We start from the raw sequence: 7,468 nt of genomic DNA, 5'->3' as shown, positions 1-7,468 counted from the left end.
AATTTATAATTCCATTGTGAAGTTGACTAACTTGTTAGGGTAAATGAGATTATCAGCTTATAAAAAAGGTAATCCTGTCTCAATTGTAGCTATAGATTGCAAATCTTGTGTCAGTTCAAATTTTTGCCAACAGATTCTAATACCTTCACTGAAAGCAGAAGATAATTAGAAGGGAAATGGAAATGTAAATACAGCCCTAGTTGATTAATATACTCATGATACTTCCTTATTATGATACTAGCAAATGTTTGGTCTTTAAGTTGATCTGTGATATATTCAACAGTATCATGGGAGCATAATTTTTTAAACAGTTTGTCCAAAGTTTCTATCAATCCATCCCAGCAACAGAGCCAAATGTTAAGAGTTATTGCTGCCTGAGTTACAACAGCTGCCCTGGGAATCTTGTTCAAACAGCAAGTTAACTGCTATTCACAGTAATATCTGGTCTTTCCCACCCCCAAACATACACAAAAGATTTTTGTCATTCTTGGCATTGGGCAATAGAAGTAGCAAGACATGCCAGTAGAACTCTAAAGTCAGGATGTCCTTCCACCTGTTTTATGCTGTAAGACAGACTTCCAAGTGCGAGGCGGTGTGAGGGGCTGTTTCCTTGAATGGCAGCTGAATGTGCCAGCAGGATCCTTGGCAGCAGTGCCCGGCCACTGAAGCTGGGCATTCGGGATAACTAAATGGAGGAAAGACACTTGAGCACATTGCTTCCTGGAACACTGAGAACCTGAATGGGAAATTAAGAAGTACCAGATTCTCTCTGTTCTTACACCAGCCAAGGTCAGATTTCCAGGCTCCTGTTTATTCTCATCTTTCCCCCAAAAAAGTGCTATGGCAATTTGTGGAGGAAGTAAGCATTCTCTTTTTTTCTTTTAGAAAATAGTGTTACTTACTACTGTATTATGCTCTTGCTTGAGAATTTTTTCCCCTATCCTGAAGTAAGAGCTTCATAACACAAATCACACAAAACTATGGTGGAAAGGTTCAAGGGAGACAAGTGACTTATTCCACATTGCAGAGGACGGCTCCTTAGCTGAGAGGCGCCGTATAGGCCAGCTTGCTTGTTGACCATCCAGTGATGGCTTGTTAACAGGCTTGCTTGGCAGACAAAAATCTCATCACTCAGCAGGACACCTAGACAGGGCGAAGCTTAGGCAGGAGTAACTGCCACAGTAGAGCACTCACTATCAGCAAGGAGGCTGAAGTGGGAGCAAAAGACCTAGGGGAAGTCACAGGCTTTTGTTAAATGGGTGCTATCTGCCTCGTGCCCTCTGGAACCTGGTTTCAAACCTAGAAACCTAGCAGTTTAGGAGAATAATAACCTCCATCTAAGGGGGGAGGGGAGAATTTCTTTAGCTATTTTCAGTTTTTCAGGAAGCTTGAAGTAATTGTTTACTCAAAATCAAGCCTCGAAGATGACTTTCAGTTAGGGAAAAAAAAAACTTGATTCCTTGGTTTCCTCTTGGGAAGATAAATTCATTATTATTTAAGAAATATGTTTGCTTCTAAACAGATTCTTTCAAAACAAGGATTCTGTGAGGGAAATTATATTAAAAGCGGTTTTCGATGAGGAAGAGATTAGAAAACTCTGTCCTAACAAAAATTGTTTAAGGGTTATAATTTTTCAAACTGTTTTCATAAAAAAATTTGCAAACAATGGCTAACTTCCTATTATACTCTGCATCTAATTCAAAACAGTACTAAAGATTTTAGAAGATCATTAGAGGAGTGGCTGTGGGAAATTCCGGAGCTGCTGCCGCCTGCAGAGACTTCCTTTACTGAGTGTTCAGATCCCAGACACTGCCCTGGTTGCCAGAGCTGCAAGGAACTGGTAGAAATTCAGTAAAAGTAGATCTTACTTAAGCCAGGGAAACTTCTCATAGAGTTGTAAATTCTTCAAAGACGTTTTACTGAAACAGAGGCAGAGCGTGCAGCAGAGCGTGTTCCAGACTCAAGAAGTACAGGCAACAATGTATATACTATTAGTCTTCCTCTCCTTTCATCAGCAAGAATAAAATCAGTTGCTTTCAATTGGCGCAAAAACACATTTATTTATTAAATCATCAGGTATTGCTCGTGTACCTTTCATCTGCCAGGCTCTGTGCCAAGTGCTGGAGATAGAAAGATGAAAAAGACCGCCACAATCAGGACTGTCAGAAACTGACGTAGGTGGCTCATTCTGCATTTTCTGGACAATAAGCCAACCAAGACCCGGGCTTTTCTCCTTCTCCACGCGGGAGGACTTGCACCCAAACTTCTCGGAGGACCAGTTTCTCCCTTCTTTGGAATCTAAGGTCCTCAGGTGCTAGACAGTTGGCTTTGCCAGGTAACTCCTGTAAAGAGCTGTCTAACCCCAGTTGGGTGATACCCAAGAAGTCTGATGATCTCCCACCTGACTAGGTGGTTCTCACTCTTGCTCTGTAAAAAGGGTAGCAGCAAGGGGGCAGGTTCTCTTCCCTGGTATGTCCACTCACGGTGTGTCCAGCAGAGACCCTCGGCCCATCTCTTCTCTTTGCTTGTTCATTCTTGCTTTGTAAACCTCTCCAGTAAAGCCTGTGAGAGTTCATGGAATTCATCACAAACCCTGTGGCAAGACAGGTGACAAACACAAAAGGATCCATCTAGTACAGTGCTTCCCAGCTTCTGTAATGCCACTCAGAACAATGCTGAGGTCACCTGTTCCAGAACGAATCCTGTCCTTCGACAGGAAGGATTTAATTTTCACTTCTGATGGGGTCTCTGGCCAAGGGAGGGAGTGAGAGATGCTTCAGGTTGTCTGCAGCGCTTCCTGAGGAGTGCGGAGGTTGCTCCAGTGACATGTCTATGTTAAACCTCCCTCAACTAGTTTGTTTGTGTAATCTGTTTGTATAGATGTTTGTTTCATTTGTTCATTTGTTTAGTCACTTAACCAGAGCTGTTTTAAGACTTCAGGGAGATAATGGACTGAAAAGTACCTTGAGAAAATGTAAAGCTCTATTCAAGTAGCATTATTTGAATATCAAAGGTGTATTTACTACAGAAGGATTATCAGTTCCATTCTTTTTTGTGTGTTTAAGCTAGGAACTTATTCTACAGATGAAGGCTTATTATGAAGCCGAAAATATAAAATATATATACATGGACCTGCTCTGATTGAAGTGAGGTGGAGGGGTGGAATTCCAAGGGTTCCAAGGAGCACAGTTTGAAAAGCACTGCAAAAGGTGATGAAGGGGAAAAAGAGTTTAGAAGTTTCCTTTAAAAATAATTCTCGACGGTTCTGTAGCTTGACTATGGTGGTCAGTACACAAACCTACATGTGATAAAACTGCATAGAACAAAATATGCATATACACAAACAAACACATGTAGAACTAGTAAGATCTGAATAAGATTGGTGGATTGTATCAACGTAAATTTCCTGGTTGTTATATTGTACTATAGCTTTTTTCCCCCATTACAGCGGGGGAAACTGGTTGAAGGGCACACAGGATCTCCCTCTATGATTTCTTCCAACTGCATGTGAATCTGTAATTATCTTAAACAGTTTCATTAAGAATAAATAAATACACAGCATGGCTTTCTTATTCTGTCATTTTCCTCTTGAAGTCCCAGAATGGTCTAATAAAAACCTACCTGTGATTCTTTGTCATCCATATTAATGGACATAGGCAGGTCTATCAGGAAGCCTTCAGGTATAAGTAGCAGAAAATGCTGACCCACCTGACTTTAGCAATAATGAAAATATGGTGTATTATATCATGAGGAGTCTTGAGTAGGGTAGACCTACAGTCAGTTGATTCACCAGCTTAGCATCATCATCAAGGGCCCACATTCTTTCCCTGCCATCTGCAGCATGATATTTTGGTCCTCAGGCTAGCTTGTCACAGTTGCATGACCACTGCTATCATGCCATGTTCCACATGCAGATGCAGACATTATTTCTTTTCATAAGTCTCTTTTTAAGAGCAAGGAAGCATTTGCAGATCTTTGTAGTCACTCACTTTTCCCATTTATTTTTATTGACTGGGATCAATTCACAAGCACTTCCCTAGATGGATCACTGGCCAGAGGGATGTGATTGCTATTATCCTTGGATGGAGTCCCTGGGGTTGGAGGATGGATATATCTGAAAAAAATCAGTCCTCCACCAGTGAGTAAGAGCCAAGGACAAATGAGGGGAGGGATAGGCAATCCATTACCAAGGAGCCACAGTAATGTGGGATAAGAGATGGCCTAGAAGGTTCCCAGGTATTTCTTTCAATAGTGCAGCCATGGAGTCTCCCAGAGAGTTTTGAGGCAAGCTCAGAAGGTGATGAAGGTGGAGTAAGTACCAGAACACACAGAACAACTGGAAGGAATACGTTTTTACGGCCAGTTCCTGATTCCACACCATGGAGGACTGTGGGTCCGGCTTCCTTCGCAGGCCTAGAAAACTCAGAAAGAGGAGGAGGGCGTGGGTTCGGCTATAGCAGAAACCCTGATCATCAAAGGTTTTTTTCTTTCACTTACCCAAATGTCTGACCTACAAGCACAGCACCCAGTGCAGTACTTGTCATCGATTCCTTGCTTGATTGTTGTATAAGATAAAACTCTTTGGTACTAGAGGAAGGGTTTTAGGGACTTGAAGACCAGACCAGGGACAAGGAAAGTCTTTTGCTTTCTGGAGTTGGTGCCAGGAGATGGAGAGTCCAAGAGGGGAACAGGAGTCGGTGTGTATTAGAAGATGTAAACATACTTGGTGAGGGTGGTGGGGTACAAAACATGATGCAGCGGAGGGACTTTTACTGCCTCCCCTACTGCAGTGTTAACCTAGGGAGGTCGGGATTCTGATATCTTTCCCAATGCCTATCTGTATCCCCAATGCCTGTTACTCTGTACATGTAAATATTGATTTAATTAAGTAAAAATTTCCTTCTCTACCCAAATTATAAAAACCTAGAAGGGTATATTCTTGCTGGACCATAGCTTCAAGAAGGAAGAAAGGAAGTTGAAGATATCTTTCTCATTATCTGTGTCTGTCATACTCCTCTCCATGTGGTCCTCTATCAGGACCTAAGCCCCATGGAGACCGCAGCTCACAGAACTGCAGTCCCAGGGCAGGAAGTGGTGGGCAAGATGGAACTTCCCAGCCAGGGAAGGTCTTCTTCCCCATGCACTGGCGTGGGGGTGGGGGGAGGGGCTGGGAGTGAGACTGTTATTCACTGGTCTAAATCTCACTGCTAAAATTAGACCTGAGTGCTACATCTCCAAGCCTGGCGAGCCTGGTGTCCACAGGCCAAATGTTGTTCTTCCCAGGGTCTGGGCATTGGAAATTGTGTGAGCTGATTAATGAGCGCATCTAAATTTCAAAAGGATGGAAAAGAATGTTGTTCCTCTTCCCCTCCCCCCACCAAAGAACTTTACAAGTGGACCCCTCAAAGCCTACAGAAACAGAATTTTTACAATCCTTTTCATTCCTTTCCTTCTATTTCCTCCTTCCCCTCTTTTCTCTTCTTTTTCCATCTCTTTTCTCCCTTTCCCTTCCTCTCTATTTCTGTTTGTCGCTCCCTCTTTTTCTCCTGCTTCCCCAACTCTTCTTTCTCCTCCCCTGTAAAAGTGATACTTTGGAACTGAAAATATATTTTAATGTTTATTGAAAACAATTGTTTCTTTTTGACAAGGTTCTCTAACCCTTCATAGAAAATGATTCTTCTCTCCTAAGCTGACTTTCATAATAATTATCTGAAGACTACAGCATCAAAATATGCATGAATTTAGTACATTAAAAGGAAAAATATATATATTTAAAGACCAACATTTAAGCATTCCAGACTCTATTATTTTAAAATTAGAGTTTGATTTGATGCTATTCCTATCGGAATTGCTAAAATTACAACCATCATCAGTGTTTTACAGGCTTCCTTTATCTATCCAGACATTTCCTGTTCCGTTTTCTTTTTCCCCAGAGACCCATAACAACTTACTTATTGTTGGTTTGAGGTTTTATTGGGGAGGGAGAGGTGCGAGAAGCCTTTTTAAACTAACATGAATGTAAACTTTTGAGGAGAAGTGGAGGAAGGCGTGAGATGTTGGCCCTAACCTAGGCTGGCATGTTGACTTTTGCCTGTCTGAGTTCACTTTAGATGTAAATGTCTTCCCCCTTAATTAATTTAAAATTTATTCATCATATATGTTTTTCAGAGCCCAATGTGCCCATGTACAACTATGTATGCCACATTTGTGTACAACATCACCAGTTCTCAAAACCCAAGGCCACTGATCCGAGGCCAGCAATGCCAGTTAACCCTCATGTAGGACTTGCCACATGCCAGGCACTGTGTGAAGCTCTTCAAGTGTATCATCTCATAATTCTTCAACAATCTTACAAGGTAGGTGTCTTAATCTGCTTCGGCTGCCATAACAAAATACCGTAGACTGGTGGCTTAAACGACAGACATTTATTTTCTCACAGTTCTAGAGACTGGAAGTTCAAATGTCATGGTGCCAGCAGCAGAGTTGGTGTCTTGTAACACCTCTGCCCTTGGGTGGCAGATGGCCACCTTCTTGCTCTGTGCTCACATGGCCTTTCTTCTGGGCTTGTGCAGAGAGGGAAAGTGAGCAAGCTTTCTAGTGGGTCTTTTTAGAAGACACTAATCCTATCCAATCAGGGCCCTACCCTCGGGACTTCATTTAACCCTAATTAGTTCCTTAGAGACCCCATGTCTAAATACAACCACACTAGGGGTTAGGACTTCAACATGAGAATTTGAGGGGAATACAAACATTCAGTCCATAACAGTAGATAATGCTCTCCCCATTCTCTGGATTAGGAAGTAGGTCCAGACAGGTTTAGTAATTTGCCCAAGGTCACAGAGGTAGTAAATGGCAACACTGGGATCTGAACTCCAGCATCGTGCTCTTAACTACTATGCTGTGCTGTCTCTCATCGCTTAGCAACTTGTCAGCATCATCAACATCCCGCAACCCCAACACTGAGAACTTTAAACCTGTCCTACAGTGACCAGAGCTTTGCTATGCCTTTTTAAAAAAGCTTCCGTGAAGGGAAACAACCACTCACTAATATTATTTTATTCTACATAGATTTCTATATTATCAAATTTAGAGAAATAACATGTAGTTACTACAACCTAGTTCTTAAAATGCTTGTACATCTTAGTGAAACATGTAGTGAAAACTTCCTCTGTGCCTATATTTATACCCTAATGGTTATAAATATAATCAGTGACCATGTTTTAAAGACTCTGTTACTTTTTAAGAATTTAAAGCTTTTCAATCCAAATTTCTACACAGAAAACTGTAGCATGGTAATTCTGTGAGACTACTCTGACAATTCTTACAGACTATCTTACACCAACTTACAGGCTTTGCTATGTTCAAATCAAATATGTACTGAAGGGCATCTGATTACCTGATTGGTAACAGTCCTAGGATTGTTAATGGAAGTTGGCAGGGGAGAGACACAATGCATTTGATAAGAGCG

The sequence above is a fragment of the Camelus bactrianus genome, chromosome 7 (assembly GCF_048773025.1).
Source record: "Camelus bactrianus isolate YW-2024 breed Bactrian camel chromosome 7, ASM4877302v1, whole genome shotgun sequence".
Taxonomy (NCBI): Eukaryota; Metazoa; Chordata; class Mammalia; order Artiodactyla; family Camelidae; genus Camelus; species Camelus bactrianus.
This window is presented reverse-complemented; position numbering follows the sequence as displayed.